Source organism: Heloderma suspectum, chromosome 3, assembly GCF_057233095.1.
Source record: "Heloderma suspectum isolate Gila_16-S chromosome 3, 16-S_ref, whole genome shotgun sequence".
Lineage (NCBI taxonomy): Eukaryota > Metazoa > Chordata > Lepidosauria > Squamata > Helodermatidae > Heloderma > Heloderma suspectum.
This window is the reverse complement of record NC_139460.1, coordinates 151,177,281-151,194,958: the sequence shown is the minus strand read 5'-3', so window position 1 is coordinate 151,194,958 and position 17,678 is coordinate 151,177,281. Positions and strand designations below refer to the sequence as shown.

Genomic DNA, 17,678 nt, shown 5'->3' with positions numbered 1-17,678 from the left:
TATTATTATATTTCAGCCAGTTGGTTTACATCTCTTAGCCAGCAGAATTATTACTGCTTGGCCTGTGGCACTTAAACATTTCCCCCTTTCTTTTTCTTTCATTCCTTTCTTTTCTTCCTTCTCTTTTTTTTCTCTTCTTTTCTTGCTAATTTCTGGGGAAAGGAGTGGTTACAAGCCAGAATGTGTCGGGAAGGGTGATATGGAGGTAGAGGACACCCACATAAAAGTTGTCATGGGTAAGGGACAGTATGGAATGATGGGGAGGAAATGTCATTGGAGTGGTGGGGGACCCAGATGGCTACAAGCCATTTCCCTCTCTGATCCTCTCCCCATCTCGCAGATTCCTGATGGAGTGGCTACTGCACCCTCTGGCCTGGTTGTGGTGTTGGTGAATGCCAGGTTGGTTCATAATAAGACCTCATTCATAGGTAGTGTAGACATGACATAGCTTTGCCCACCTGGTTACTCAGTGCAGCACCAGCCCAGGCTGGAGGGCCAGGGCGCAGGGGTGTCACCTTGACTCATAAAAGCTCAATCGCACTCACCAGGAAACCCCTCTGCCCAGGGACAAGCTATGAGGGACTGTACCTACCTTGTGTTGGGCCAAAGAGGCAGATAGGGGTGCTATTGCTGTACTGCCAACCCTGCTACCCAATGGACTCCCTGACCGAGTTGGCTGAGGCAGTCTCGGGTGTGGTCTTGAAGAACTCTAGGACTCTGGTCCTGAGAGATTTCAACATCCACGCCAAGGCAGCCTTAACAGGACCAGCTTGGGACTTCATGTCCTCCATGACAACCATGGGGATGTCTCAGTTTGTCACCGGCCCAACGCATAGGGCAGGGAGTACCCTGGACTTGATCTTTGCCTCTGGGTGTGAGGGGTGTGGTCTGGATATTGTGGGGGTGGAAATCACATAAAAAAATGCACATTTCCATACACCCACTAATGTGTGCCTTTGCAAAAATGCAGATTTCACACATGAGAATATGTGCATTCACAAAAATGCGCATTTTCATGCATACAAAAATGTGCGTTTTTGCAATTGCCTTTTTTTTTTTTTTTTTTTTTTTAGAAATAGCGACCGCGGAGCTCAACAAGGCCACTGGGGTGAGTGTGGGCTTCTTGCTGAGAGTGGGAGAGGATGGAGTGCAGTCCAGGGACCAACGAGCAGGGTCAGGGGCTGGGCAGGAGTCTGGAGAACCCAGATGGGGGTGAGTTCGCACATCCCTAAAATCACCGTGTTGTCATGGTCAGACCACCTCCTGGTAAAATTTGGTCTCACAGTGCCAGTCCCTCCCTGCAAGGGTGGGGGACCCATTAGGATGGTCCACCCCTGGAGTCTTACAGAATCTGAGTGATTCCTGAACACCCTGGGGGATTTTTCAGTAGCCAGAGCCAGCAGTTCTGTCAAGGCCCTTGTCATGCTATGGAATGGTAAGGTGTGATGGGCCATTGACACGATCGCTCCTGAGTGCCCTCTTCAGCATCATGGAGCACAGAAGGCTCCTTGGTTTACTGGGGAACTTCGGGCAATGAAACAGAGCAGAAGATGGCTGGAGAGTAAGTGGTGTAAAACTCATCCTGAAGGTGATCGAGCACATGTAAGAGCATATAATCGTGCCTACTGTGTGGTGGTAAAGGCAGCAAAGAAGGCTTAGTTTGCCACCTCCAGTGCATCCGTGAGTAGCTGTCCAGTAAAGCTTTTTCAAATGGTTTGGGGGTTGCTTCCATGAAACCCAATACTGGAACCTTCGAAGGCCCACTGTGATTAGTTTGCAAGACACTTTGAGGATAAAATGACTCACCTTAATGCTATTGATGCAGTGTCTGTTGAAGTGTCCAGTGCATCATTTTATCCTGTTTTGTGGGATCAATTTCCATTTTTGGAGCCTGAAAATGTGGACAAGACACTTGCATCTGTATGACCCACCATATGCTTTCCTGACCCTTGCCTTTCATGGCTTATTCAAACTAGCTGCAGGGAACTAGCCATGGGGGACTGACCAGATGGATCGGGGGAGTGGTGAATGCATCATTGCATGATGGTGCAGACCCCAGTGCCCTGAAGGGGGCAGTGGCGCAATCACTCCTGAAAAAAACCCCTCCCTGTATCCAGAGATCTATGCTAACTGTCATCAAGTCACAAACAACCTGTTCCTGAGTAAGGTGCTCGAGAGAGTGATGACGTCCCAGCTGCAGGTGCTCTTGAATGAAACTGATTATCTGGATCCATCCCAGTCTGGATTCAGGCCTGGTTTTGGGATGATATGGCTGTTGTCACCCTGATGGATAACCTCCTTTGGGAGAGGGACAAGGGTAGTGTGACCCTATTATTTCTTCTTGATCTCTCAGCAGCTTTTGACACCACTGATTACAGTATCCTCCTGGACCAACTCCATGAGTTGGGAGTTGGAGGCACTGTTCTACAGTGGTTCAACTCGTAGTTGTAGGGTCAGTTCCAGAGAATTATATTAATAATAATAATTTTTAAAAATCCTACCTTTTTCCCAATACTGGGACTCAAGGCAGTGTGACTGCATTGGGTGAGTGCAACTCGGCCCCATGGCAACTATACTACAGGGTGCTGCAGGGTACCATCTTGTCCCCAATGTTATTTAATATGTATATGAAGTCATTGGGAGCGGTCATCAGATTTGGGGCAAGGTGTCACCAGTATGCTGATGACACCCAGCTCTATTTCTCTGTGACGTCCGAACTGGGAGAAGCTGTGCATTTTCTGGACTAGTGCCTGGATGCAGTTATGGCTTGGATGAGGGCTAATAAACTGAAGGTGAATCCCAATAAAACAGAGTCCGTATGTGGTGGCAGTTCCCAGGTCCTGGAATTAGACTGTTTGCCTGTTCTGGATGGGGTTGCACTCACTCTGAAGGAGCAGGTATGTAGTTTGGAGGTGTTCCTGGATCCATCTTTGTCACTGGAGGCCCAGGTGACCTCAATGACCCGGAGCACCCATTACCAACTTCAACTGGGACAGCAACTATGCCCATTTCTGGATAGGGATAGCCCAGCCATGCTGATCCATGCAGTGGTAACCTCACGATTAGACTAAAGTAATGTGCTCTATGTGGGGCTGCCCTTGTGTATGGTTCAGAAGCTGCAGCTAGTGCAGAATGCAGCAGCTAGGATGCTTACTGGGACACCCAGCTATGCTCACATAAGATCTGTGTTAAAACCACTGCCCTGGCTTCCTATTAGCCAATGAGCCATGTTCAAGGTTATGTTATTGTCCTACAAAGCCCTAACCAACTTGAGACCAGGGTATCTAGCAGATCACCTTCCCTTATATATAGCCAGCCGAACTTTAAGAGCATCAGAGGCCTTACCGGTCATTCCAAAATTAACAGAATGTCACCACACACACAATACCTTGATGGCGGGCCTTCTCAGTAGCGGTGCCTACTCTTTGGAAAACTCTCCCACATTCAGTTCAGGAGACAGAAAATGTGGCATCATTCAAATGCCTCCTGAAAATGCACTTTTTAACCCAGGCTTTCCCTGGCTTGTAATTTAATGAACCAGGCTGCTCCATCTTACTGCTCCTTGTATTGCTCTTATTGTAAATGGAATTGTTTTTAATATTGTATTTTAAATGTGATTTTAATATTTATATGTAAACCACTTAGGGATTTTATTATATTTAGCGCTATATAAATATCACAGATAAAACAGAGTGCCTCATTCCTGTTTGCCCTTCACTCGCTGGTACTTTTCTGCTGCCACCAGGTAGAAACCTTTATTTTCCCCAGCCTTAAAAACCCTCTGGGTCTCTTGTAATATCTTTAGGCAGTGCCGGCTTAGCTTTTAGATGTGGGGTGGGCAACTCAACAATATAAGAGGCCACAAAGTTTGAACAAAAAAATTTAAAAGTTAATTAAAAAAGTATTATCTTGACAAAGGTTTTAACATCAACATCGCTACAACACACACCACAATACAAAACCATAAGAGCCAAAAGGTTAAGAAAATAATGAGAGGTAAACACATCCAGCTAATTCTAGCTAGACTGTCCCCATTTTATCCAAGTTCTTCGCAGCAATATCTTACTATCAGAGTTTGTGGCTTTCCCAAGCAGCTTCTCCAAAGCAGCTCTCTGATTTTTCTCTTTCTGATTCTTCTTTCCTTCCAACCTTCTGCTCTCTAAACATTCTCTTTTTGGCCTCCAGTTTTAATATGTTAATGCTAGCCTGTGCTCTTGTAACTCTGACCTATCAGGAGGGCTCACCTTTTCCCTAATTTCTTTCTGCTAAGCTCTTTGCACACATTTCTGCAAAACTGAAACTACTTCTTGCAAAACGACAGAGTCTTCAGCACCACAATGTAAACAAAAACCCTTTTGCAACCTCTTATCTCTCCCTCCAACTGTTCCTCCTCCTGCTCACTCCCTTTACCTGCTCACTCCCTTTACCTTCTCTGTTTTGTAGACTTACCTGCACCTAGGCCTGAACTTTGGATGTTTTGGTTCAGCACACACATAGAAAGAAAATTAACACCATAACATCCAAAATGCTATTTATAGGTAAAATGGAAGACAGTTATGTTCCTTCACACTGGGAAAAGAAAGAAATCTTTGCCTGGTGCCTAAAAGACATTAACATAGGTAGCAGGCGAGCCTCTCAGTTTTACAAACAGGCCACCACAACTGAAGAGCCTTTTCCTCTATTGCCACTTACCTCAATTTGTAAGGTGGAAGCACCTGGACAAGGACCTATGAGGAAGATCTTCATGAATAGGGAGGTTGACATGGGAGAAAACGTTCCTTCAAGTACCCACGTCTCAACATGCAGGGTTTTAAAGCTAAGCAAGCACCAGCACTTTGAATTTTGCTCAGAAATGGACCAGAAGCCAGTGGAGCTCTTTAAGCACTGGCGAGATGTGTTCCCAATGGCTGGTTCCAGTTAGCGGCCTAGCAGCAGTGCTTTGAAATAACTGTAGTTTCTAGGCAGCCTTTGATGCACTGTAGTAGTTTAAGCGGGAGGTGATCAAAGCACAGGTAACTGTAGCTGGGCTTTTGCTGTGCAGGAGGGGGCTGCAGCTGGTGCACCAGTCTTAGTTGGTGAAAGGTGCCTGGTGCCACTGAGGCCACTTGGGCCTCCAGTGATGCTCCACCGCTACTCCTACTCCCGTCTTCCCACTGGTTTGCATTACTAGTTCACCTACAAATAAGGAACTAGTGTTTCACCCGCTGCCTACCTCAACATTAATCTTTGGTGTGCCACAATTCATATGACCAGACTACTGGGAGACATATGAGCCCATATGAGCTCTTGCACGCTGAGGCCTAGTCCAAAAGTGTGTTTGTGTGTAACGTGCTCTTGAGTTAGAGACATCATCTCTCACTTTGGAAACACAAATAAAACAAAATAGCCTAATTGGGTAATGCATATGAGGTAAGAAATCTCCTCGGTTGTCTCACAATTCCTGGGCAACTGGAGGACTGCAATATCTATTATATTTTCTTGCTTTCCAAATGTAAACGGTTCAGCTTCAGTGACCTTCTCTGCCAACTCTAGTTTGGCTTGAGATTGCGAAGGACACAGTGATGCCTTTTGGATTTCATTTTGTTTTTACTTTTACATATCTCAAAAGACTACTCAATAGAGCAATGCCAACCCTACTGGTTATGATGCATAATACAATATTTCAAATATTTTAAAAAAATATTTGAGCTTCAGCTTCAGTATCTGTCCTTCCAATGAGCAGTCAGGGTTGATTTCCTTTAGGATTGACTGATTTGACCTCCTACGAGTCCCCTGGACTGCAAGGAGGTCAAATCAGTCCATCCTAAAGGAAATCAACCCTGAGTGCTCATTGGAAGGACAGATACTGAAGCTGAAGCTGAAATATTTTGGCCACCTAATGCGAAGAGAAAACTGTCTGGAAAAGACCCTGATGCTGGGAAAGACTGAAGGCAAAAGGAGAAGGGGACGGCAGAGGATGAGATGGCTAGATAGCATCACTGATGCAATGAATATGGACTTGAGCACACTCCGGGAGAGAGCGCAGGACAGGAAGGCCTGGCGTGCTGTGGTCCATGGGGTCACGAAGAGTCGGACACGACTGAACGACTGAACAACAAGAAAACCCTACTGGGCTGGATGGACCAATAGTCTGACTCAATAAAAGGCAGTTTCCTAAGTTACTAACCCCCACGGAAGGGCAATTGAGGGAGCTTAGGGGAGGAGCTCCACTGACTTGTGGCTCATCTGTGCCAGAGGCTCCTGATAAGCCCATGGAGAGCTCTGTAGGTGTAGGAGGCCCACCAGTGGTAGGCTCCAAAACAGGGCATACCAGGGAAAAGACAGCATTGGACCCACTTGATCCAAAGCTCCCTTTCTCCCCTGAAGAGGCCCCCAGATTAGACCCTGCACCTAGGACAGCCTTGACTGGGTTTTGGAAATTTCTTTCCTATTAGTGTCAATGGGAGGGAAATTTAAAGGGAGATAAATTTTTAAAAATACCATGGGAAAAAACACCTCCTGTCTAGGCTGCCAAGGGCGGCAGGGCTTTGGAAGTGGTGGATAGGCTGCTACGAAGCCCCTGCCCACACACACGCTGATTCTTCTTTAAGTCCTTGAGACAGACTCCCATTCTTACATCTTTACAGAGGTGTCTGCCTCAGGTCAAAACACCTACAGGAACTGTTGTTACTAAATCTCTTCTTATGGGATAATATCCACTCAGGCTTAAAGCAGACCTCATTCGTCAGACAACTTGAACAAACGGAATATCTAGAATAAAGCTATAATTGAAGAGGATAAATTGACCTCATTTGATTACACGCACAACACATTTTTTCCATTCCTTTGATGTATACGCTACTCCATCAGACTACTCTCTAAAGAGATCATAGCTACAGTGGTTGCATAGACTTTATCGACTGTGTTCCATGAATCAAGCACAGCTAGGGAATAGTTTCCTGCTATAACACTCTTCATGTCTGGAAGACCGCATTACTCATATATTCACATTTATTAATTTTTCAGGAATTGTCAGTAAATGGTTTAATAATTACCACATCAAACTCTCCCTTAAAGAAAAGCGAGAAAAAAAAACAGCCTTATGGGGTTTTCCACAAAACTCACTGCCTAAGATGGTGGGATTTCAACCCAAACCCCAGGGATACTATTTCTAGCAAAGCTCCATAGCCTAATCTATTGAGCCACGCTTCCCAAGGGTGTAAGACATTTTCAGATCGATAGGATTGGCAAACAACACACACACACACACACACACACACACACTATACCTTTCCCCTCAAAATCTGGTATAAAAACCCTCTTTGGCTGCAATCCTATACACACTTGGGATTAAACCCTGAGATTAAATATCATTGAATTTACTGAGGCTTACTTGTGAATAGAAATGTACAGAATTGCACTGTTACTGTTTTACTTCAAGCTATCATTTAGATGTTCAAACATGCAACCCTCCTTTCTGAAATAATATTCCATGCACATACAAAGCTAGCTTGTCAGGGTGGCTGAACCTTCTCCCTGACAAGCTAGATTTCAAAACATAGGGAGTACTTTCTACCCACCCTATACAGAGGAACATTAAATATGCAAAACAACAGTAATACCCCACACATATGCAGCTTGAAGTCATTCATTTAAAAACAACAACAACTGGATAAACGATTCCTAACTGAAGATTATTTTAACTAGAGTTATTGAGTACAGTTTTAAACCCTGCACAGTCTCTTCTTTTTTGCCTTATTTTATCCCTGAATACTAAGGCCCTCTTGCTATAATTAAAAAAGAAGACAAACTTCAACATAATTCCCTCTGACTCTTGCCTTCGAGTGCTATTTTCCAGAATAAATGCCTGAATCTACAGACACTTTGCAAAAAAGTTGCTTGCTTTGTACAATGTTTCATCTGCAGGAAAGCCTTTTTCTCTTTCCCCTCCCTCTCTTAAGTGTTTTTTTTTAAAAACATACAAATTGATTGGACAGACTGCATTACCAAAATAAATTACCTGAGATGCCTTGCTTTAATTGGTTTTTTCCTGTCTTAGAAGGTTTTGCGTTTTCCTTTTGCTTGAAAAATGTGGACTATAATGTGAGAAGCAGCATTGTCAGATTATCTCGCAGAGGTGACTGAATAATCCATTTCACTGACCATAATGACTTACAAGCAGCCCCATCTTCTGCAGGGGCCTCTGGAATCTTGCTTACCAGTGTTCTTTCACTTTCTTACACTTACAGTGAACTGGACATTCAGCAGCAGACCTGGGTCTGGGAACCCAGATCACCACAGAACAATTGCACAGCAGGAGGAGAAAGAGGTGATTTGCAGCAATGTAACAAATGGGGAAAGGGTCCTTCCACTGGCCGCCATTTCCCCTCCAGCCCTAGTCCCCTACCATTTTTCCTCTGGAAGCAGAACAGACACAGCCAGAACCGGAGTTTGGCTGCAGTCATTTTTGCTGCCTGAGGCAAAGGGCGAAATGCCTCCTGCTCCGTGTACAGATGCTGACCGAACTGACTGTTAAACCTTACTTCAGCACTGGCAACACGACAGCATCCTCCGCCACACCGGAGGGCAGAAGGGGGTGTCATGCAGGGTAAGCTGCATGGCACACAGCTCTGTCTTTCAACACTTTGCTGCCACTCCCTGCCCCCTGCCCAGCATCTGCTGCCTGAGACAACTGCCTCACTTCGTCTAATGGTAGGGCTGGCCATGGCCAGAACACCTAGCTGGCTGAGAAGCTTTCTCTGCCCCCATTTCTCTTCTCCTAAACATACTCTTCCTACCACCTTACAGCTGTTCAACCTGTTCTAGAGAAGTTTGCACTTCCCCTAAACTTAGGGCCTAAAGGTTCAGGTTCATTGTTCGGAGATGCCTTTGGATCCAGCATTGTCACCGGAGGCACAGGTGGACTCGGCATGGAGCATAGAATCATTGAATCATAGAATAGTAGGGTTGGAAGGGGCCTACAAGGCCATTGAGTCCAACCCCCTGCTCAGTGCAGGAATCCAAGTCAGAGCATCCCTGACAGATGGCTGTCCAGTCTCATCTTGAATGCCTCCAGTGTGGGAGAGTCCACCACCTCCCTAGGGAATTGGTCCCATTGTCATATTGCTCTAACAGGACGTTTTTCCTTATGTTCAGCTGGAATCTGGCTTCCTGTAACTTGAGCCCATTATTCTGTGTCCTGTATTCTGGGCACCTTTATTATACATTAATCACCTTTTATCAGCTTAAGCTGATATACCAGCTATGACCCTATTGGGACAGAAATAGCCTAACGACAGTTATCCATACTCTGGTAACCTCTTGCTTGGATTACTGCAAGGTGTTATATGTGGGGCTGCCTTTGAAAATGGTTCAGAAACTTCAGCTGGCCCAAAATACGGCGGCAAGATTATTAATAGGGACTGGTGGATATGACCATATTATGCCAGTGCTTTGTGATGTGGACTGGCTTCCAGTCCATTTCTTGGTCCAATTCAAAGTGCTGATATTGACTTTTAAAGCCCCAAACAGTGTGGGGCCTGGTTACCTGAAAGATCATCTCCTGCAATATATACCTGCCTGGACCTAAGATCATGTTCAGAGGCTCTCCTCCAGGTTCTGCCACCAAATGAGGTGAGGCAGGTGGCTACTAAGGAGACAGCCTTTTCAGTGGTGGCACCCCAGTTGTGGAATGCCAGAGAGGCTTGCCTGGCACTTACATTGTGGTCTTTTTGGTGCCAAGTGAAGACCTTTTTTATTTTCTCAGGCTTTTTAGTCCTTCACTTTTGTTTTTAAATACATTGTTGTGTTTTTAGATCTTTACTCAGTTGCTGTTGTTTATTCTGGTTTTCTATTTTGGTTTTATTCTGTTTTAAACTGTTAAAGGCTTTATATTTAATCATATTGGGGTTTTGGGGAGGGGGTGGGTTTAACATGTGTGAAGTATCCAGAGAGCTTTGGCTATTGAGCAGTACAGAAATGTAGTGAATAAATAAATGTTCCATGTTTCCAGACCCAGCTTTGCTGGCAAACATCTTGTTCTGTCCTTATACCTACATAGAAAATTTTGTCCATGGCCATATCCTTAAGCAGCTCAGCATGCTAAAAATGAGGCCTTTTGGAGAGATAGCACATAAATCCAATCACTTTGTGTACAGACATCAACTCAGACCTTCACTTAATGCTGAGGCCATGAAAGGACTACAGGAAGTCTGAAATGAGGGAGGGATTTCTTCTTTTCAGATCTTAACCCTGTGACTTACTGCTGGAGTAAAGAGAGAGATCAAGAAAAGCTTATAAGAGAGGTGATATACACTGAACTTTTGCTCCTAATCTTTTGAATGAAGTGTATGATGGCGACACACACACACATGCAATGATGAAAGCTAAAGACCTGCTAGCCTAGAATTCAAACCATCAAAGCAATTTATCTTCCCTTAATTTTTCTATTTAGCATATATGCCACTCACAATATAGAATTGAAAAACTCTAATAGATGTGCTGGATTTCAAGTTTTCTATTCATACTCATCCTGTTTAAAAATAAGAGGTAGCCCATGTCACACATGGTAACACGTTTATTAGGAACAACCAAAATGTAACAAAATAGTGAATAAGGTTTTAAATTCCCAGGAGCTCTTTTTCCGTCCAGATGCTCATCCCCCAAAAAGGAAGGGGAGAGAGAAAGATGTTCCTGGGCATGGTATAAAAGCCTAAGGCTGCCCTTTGTAAGACCGGGTAGAAGATTTTAACAGATCCTAGGAAGCTTCCTTATACCAGATCAGACAATCTGTCTGTCTAAGGGCTTTTCTACACAAGGCATTTATCATGTGCTTGTCATTCCCTACTCATGGCTCTTTATGGGTTACGTAGATGATGTCTCCAGCTTTGCGTTTGTGTCTCACCAGTACTTATGGCAAGTTTTTTTTAGAGCAGGGAAAATGCAGCATTTAATTGTGAAAGTGCAATTTCCTCTTGTGTATTTGCACTATTCTGCTATACCACAGCACCAACTAGAGGTTATGTGCTTGCCAAGGCCAGACCAGCAGGCAGACAGGGAGTTGGGTGATTCCCTGTGGCTCTGCTCTGGGAACACTGACAGAGGTAAGCTCTCACAGATTCTGACATTCCAGAGGCTGAATAGGCCCAAGCCCTTCCAGGCGGCTTCTGAGCCGATCTTTTCTAGTCAAACTACAAGGCCCGCTGCAGTGCTGAAGCTGGGTCCTGACATTGCTCTTCCTCTGAGCTATGGCCTGTCTGTGTCTTGGAAGCCATTTTGTACATCAGCAACAGCTTTTGTATGAACTCAGGAAGGTGCCTTACACTAAGCCATACCCTCTCCCACTGTTGTTCCCCAACAACTGCTATTTAGACATGAGTGAGAGCCATGATTCCAATGGGGATGGGGTGTGTTGTTGTTTTTTTAACCCTGTGGGGTTAAATGGGAGGGGGGAATCTTAAATCCCCTTCCCAAATTGCCATGGTCCCAATCTGAATTAGGGGCGCACAAACTTACACTCAAGTAAGTAAGCCAATCACACATAGCTCTGCTGCTGAATGTTTAGTTTGGCCTTCAGGTGCACACTTAAGCAGATTTGTTGTTTTCTACCCCTTTTGTGCATGAAATGTATGTGTGGTTTTTGAATCCTATAAGAGGAGGGTTGGGGAGTTTTGTTGGGGTTGTTTTAGAAGCCTAATGCCTCTTTTAAGTCCAAAGGGATGAAGCATACAGCTGATTAATTGCCCCATCAACTAATGTGGCTGTGCTTAGCTCTGACAAACCATGTGTGTGGTATTCATTACAAATTTGTGCTGTCAGGTTCGAAGGACAGAAACCTTAACAATGTGCTGTTCAAAACAGCTATCTGGTTACCTGGCTTTTTGATTTATTCACGAAGTGTGCCTTACAGTAGCCATAAAGTCTGTGGGATATCAGAAAGAGAGGCAATTTAGCTGGACAGCCACAAACCATCCAGATACTTTAAAACTTCCCTGATGAGGGATGCACAGCAATGGAGCTGAACTATAGACTCCTTCCGGCAACATGTTTTGCTCTTTACAGGTTTTAAAAGGAAAGGGGAACATTTTTTCCCTGGCAACATTAGTCTCCTAGAGACTCCTGTAGCCACAGCAGCTGCTCAAGGTAATGCATCTCAAAGACAGATCATCCTTAATGCAGGTCTTTCTTTCAGACATTTTCTCCATGTATTACTTCCTGGAGCAAGATAGTCAGTGAAAACAAAATCCTTATTTTATTAGGGCTCTCACTTGTTTATCGTAAGACAGAGTCCACAAAAGTCCCTTTTAGCTTTTAGGAAATGTGTAAAAAGATACTTTTATCAGAAGGCGTTTGGCTACTGAGGCATGTGAGTTGGAAAGAAACCTTCTTTCTCCCATGAGCATGAAGCATGAGAAAAAGCAGGAGAATGAAAAAAGAGCATATCCCTTCCCTAGAAAAGATGCTTATTATAGTATTTCAGTACAAATTTCATTTTCAGGATCAGTTATGGATGCATGATGGCAAAGAGGAATTGTTTCCCACCTCAGGATTGGCTGGTAGTTGTGAGAATGTCTCTTTCCTGAGGGCCGATCTATGTGTGACATATGGATAAGCAATGTATATGCCCGTTTACAGTGGTTAAATAGTCATCACATACATGTGTATGTGATCAGGATTAGAACTACAGTATGCAGGGAGAGGGGTTAATCATCCGGATGACTGCCCCCCTCCCAAAAGCTGCTATTAGACCCAGAAGTACAATTCCCATTGGAACCTATGGGAGCTTCCATCCCACAGCTAATAGCAGCTTAATGGGAGCATCCCAGACGTTTTCAAGGAGAACATAGATATAGTGGGTATAATAGAAACCTGGTGGAATGGAGAGAACAAGTGGGATATGGTTATCTCTGGATGCAGACTCGATGGGAAGTGCTGGAGGTGGAGAGCACAGAGAGAGCAACGTCAGAGAGAGCACAGAGTGAAATCTCAAAGGGGGCAGCCTCCTCCAAAAAATAGCTGTGGGAGGCAATATCAGGCCAGAAAAGAAATTCAGTATTGGAGGCCTACTATTCTCCCTCCCCTGCCACCCAACCAAAATGATCAGAGTGATCTTGAGATGGAGAATGAAATCAGGCAGGCAACCAAAGAAGAAAGGGTTATAGTAATGGGTGACTAAAATTACCCTCACATAGACTGGTTAAATGCATGTTAAATTCAGGACAAAGATGTAAAATGTCTAGATATCCTAACTAGAGGGGAGGTGACCCTGGACTTAATTCTAAATGGTGCCCAGGATTTTGTGTGAGAGATATGTGCTATGGAACCATTTGGAACCAGGAACTACAGTACTATCAAATTCAATTTATATGTAAGTCGGAAAGTGTCAAGGAAGTTCGGCATGATCACATTTGACTTCAAAAGAGCATACTTCTCGAAATATGAGGGGACAGATAAAAAGAAAATTGAAAAGCAAGAGGCCAAATCTCTCCAGAATGCTTGGGAATTAATCAAAATCACAATAACAAAGTCTTGGCTAGAATGTATACCTCTATGGATGGACAGATCTGTCAACCTCACTCTTACTGAGACTGTCAGTTTATTTTAGGCCAAGTTCATTCCATCTCACTTCTGCATGAGCTCGCTTTAAAAAGAAAACCAAAAAAATCCATGCAGAGATTTGTACATGTTTTGTGTTGAATGTTGTGCGTATTTTTAATATGCATTAATGTGTGCACTTCGAGCACATTTTTAAACATCCACTTTTTTGGACACATTCACCTATTGACTAAGATGTGTTTATGCTTATTTTGGAAATGTGCACAAGTTGTGGAACACATTTTGTTTTGTAGAATGCATTGCAACACTGAAAATGTGCCAAATTTCTGACTGGCAATTCTGTTCAGTTCCAGGAGGTGTTCATAAATGCAATTGTTTATAAATATCCTCTACAGTTTGGGCAAGCAAATGACATGCTTCAGCTAAAATAGCTTCATCAGGGGAAGTATTGAATCCAGCAGTATTTGAAGATGGACTCCCACACTCAAGATGGGTAACAGCTGTGCTTTTCAGTATTCTATGACTTTAAATTCTCTATTATCCAAGCCCTCCTACATATTAGGTACAAGAACAACAACCTCATTATGATGAAGTGTAGAACAAGTTGTTCTACAAATGCGATAAATCTTAGGCTGCTTAGGATCAGAAAATGAAGGTGAATAACTTTGTTGGTGCTTACAGCCCATTATAGTATGACCTAAAAACAGAAACAAAAGAGAACAAGGAGATTGCAGAGAAGCTGAATGAATTATTTCCATCTGTCTTCCCTATGGAAGATGGAGGGCAGATACCCGTGCCTGAACTGACATTTTCAGGAAGGGAGTCTGAAGAACTGAGGCAAATATTGGTGACAAGTGATGATACTCTTAAGTCTTATCGACAAATTAACAAATTACTAGGTCCAGAAGGCATCCACCTGAGAGTTCTTAAAAGAACTGAAATATGAGATTGCTGATCTTCTGACAAAAATATGTAACTGATCTGTAACTGTACCTGTGAACTGGGAAGTGGACAACATAACACCACTGTTTGTTTGTTTTTAAGGAATCCAGGTGGGATCCAGGAAATTACAGACCACTTAGCTTAATGTCTGTCCCAGGTAAATTGGTGGAAAGTGTTATTCAAGATATCAAGCATATAGAAGAATAAGTCTTGCTGTGAGAGAGTCAACATGGCATCTGCAAAGGTAAGTCCTGGCCCGCTAATCTTTTAGAGTTCTTTTTAGGGTTCAACAAGCATGTGGATCAGGTGATCCGCTACAAGACTGTGTGTGTAGAGTATCAAAAAGCTTTTGACAAATGCACAACCTTAGTGATCATGGGAGCAGAAAATAGGTCCACTTATGGATAGGGATGTCAGAGAATTTCTCCACGAATCTTGGGGAGGCCAAATGCCAGCGCATTCGGCCCCCCCGAAATTGGTGGAGAAATGGTCTGCCCCCCCGCCCCCCCCGGGATGGGACTTACCTTGTGCGAATGTCCCTGGCGGCGGCGGCGACTCCGGCGGCAGTTCGGTGGCGGCTGCGGCGGCCGGTCTTCCAACCAGCTGCCGCTGCCACCATTTCCAAGTTAAAAAACAAACCAACAAACGTGATAGGCTACGTAAAGATTTACGTAGCCTATCATGGCTAGATTTTTAAAAAACACCGTGATAGGCTACGTAAATGTTTACGTAGCCTATCACGGCTGAATGAGTGAAAAAACAACAACAACGCGTGTACGCAAGCGTTCCTTATTTTGGCACGTGTAGTCTACGTAAACATTTACGTAGACTACGGCGAAAATAAGGGGAACACAAATAGCATTCCCCTTATTTTCGCCGTAGTCTACGTAAATGTTTATGTAGACTACATGTGCCAAAATAAGGAACGCAAATGGCGGCGCCCATGGGTGCCACCATTTGCGTATGCGCAGTTTTTTTGTTTTTTTTTCACTCAGCCGTGATAGGCTACGTAAACATTTACGTAGCCTATCACGGCTGACTGCAGGGATGCAAACGGCGGCGGCTACGGCCGCCGCCATTTGCGTCCCGGCAGGACAGGAGGATTCGCGGCCAGAGGGACGGGGCACCTCCCCCCCGGCCAGAATTTCAGGGGGGAGGGACAGGGCGCCTCCCCCCCGGCCAGAATTTTGTGGGGAGGGACGGACCGCCTCCCCCCCACCACGAATCAAGCTTTGGGTTCAGGTAAGGGACTTTCGTACATCCCTACTTATGGATTGGTAACTAGTTAAAGAACAGGAAGTAGAAAGGGAGGGAATTCTACAAATGGGACAACACCACTGAGAAGGCTCTCTCTGATTGCCACCTATGATACCTCAAATGGCATGGGCATCTGGAGGAGGTCACTGAGGAGGAGGTCACTGAGGATGACCTCAGTGCACAGGCAGGTTGGTATGGGCATTACTTCAGGTACCTCGGTTCAAAGCTATAAAGAGCTTTCAGGTTAGGCACCAGTACTTTGAATTGTGCTCAGAAATGGACCGAAAACTGGTGAAGTTCTTTCATTACTAATATATGTTCCCACTGATCCACAGCTAATCATCATCATGGGTCAGTGAGCTGTCTGGAATACATAATTTCCTCTTCTTGTCACTAATGTAACAATTGTTAAGGATGTGAATCTGAAACTGTCATAAATTTATTTCATTGCCAGCTGAGATTATTGTCTAGGATCCCCCCCCCCCCCGCAACCAGTGTGGTCACTATTACAACAGTACATCTCTAAGGACTGGCCTGTATCGTCTTGTTAATAGGACAGTGTGTCCGAATTTTATTGCATCATCCAGTAATTTCAGTAATAGTTATATAGACTAACCCTCGTATCTATCGCAATAGCCTCTCTTGTTATTCTTCCTTTAAAAATATGTCATAAACATGGGTTACATTCATAACAGGGGTTTCCAGTGCTTTTAAAGAGTCTCGACCATACTTGGCTTGAATTAAAGATAATGAGCATGAAATGTTCTTTTTAGACAAACCTCAATTATTTGCACAACCAGAAGTTGTAATTATTTATGCTGTCTAATTGTTTCTAAAGCAAACCACCAGGAGAACTCCCTTTGCAGAACAATGCTTGTTTAATTTTTGCTGGCTGGCTGGTTGACAAAGAGTTCATCCTCCTGGTATTTAAACTTTAGCAATTTGCGGGACAGTCACATATGCAAAATTTATATGAGTCTGTTTAATTTGACTAAGTGATATCGATATAAGCAGACAAAAAAATCAAGATTGTTTTATAACTGTAATAGAATCCATTTTTCATTATCCATTTTTCTTCTAATTTCTGCACATTCCTGTAGGTGCCTGCAGAGGGTATTCTTGTTTGTACAAACTTCCAGGAATTAATTTGTGCCACAGCTGGGCCTTCAAACATGTTTCCAGGGCCAAGGACCCATAGAGTTTACAACTGACCAGAAAAAATGCCTGGCCTGCTCCTATGCCTTTAATGTTAGCTCAGTCTACCATAATCAGAAGGCAATAATTTTCATGGCAGGGAGAGAAGCATCCTCACCTACAAACATCTGCAGATCAAGATGCTGTTAATAGCACAGGAAGGACCAATACAAATGTTGGCAAATCTAAGGGCCAGCGCTAAACGTTTTATCCCAAACTAGTGAACCTCTAGTATGTATTTCTAGAGATGTTTGAGGAATTAGATCTTTGTGAATTCTGATGTGAACTGACCTAATTACCACCTCTTGGACTAATGTGCAAATTGGACCATAATTATCTTTGGGATTTCACACTTCTCCAAATGCTGAAATACAATTTTGGGTGCAAAAATGTAAGGAAATGTATTTAAAATATGTATTTTAGGATTATGTTTAGAAGTGCATTTATTTTAGAAAATATGTTAAAATGACATATTTAAAAGTATTTATATAATCACATTAAAGCAGATATAGGACAGAACGTACTTAGGAATGAACACATTCATAATTGACACAGAGCAGAAAAAGACAGATCCATCTAGTATGTATGCCCCTGTGTACAAAATACCCATTTTGCACATGCAGTCTATGTGAGATCCTGCAGGATTCCTGCATCTGCACCAATCCAGATGCAGGATTTGGCTATGCATGTAACTAAGAACAGGGCATTCTCTGTGAATGGGGAGAATGAATCCACTGCTCTGTCTGAGAATC

The 17,678-nt window shown here is 43.7% G+C and overlaps 1 long non-coding RNA gene across 1 annotated transcript in view; it reads left to right on the top strand.

Annotated features, from left to right (window-relative positions):
- The window catches only part of LOC146350329 (uncharacterized), a 66,288-nt gene extending 48,840 nt beyond the window's left edge, over positions 1-17,448 (top strand). The window contains exons 3-6 of the long non-coding RNA XR_014789257.1: positions 1,074-1,108; positions 8,229-8,308; positions 14,578-14,719; positions 16,833-17,448. This is a non-coding gene — a long non-coding RNA (uncharacterized LOC146350329). The remainder of the gene's footprint in view (positions 1-1,073; positions 1,109-8,228; positions 8,309-14,577; positions 14,720-16,832) is intronic.
- Positions 17,449-17,678: the final 230 nt, after the last annotated feature.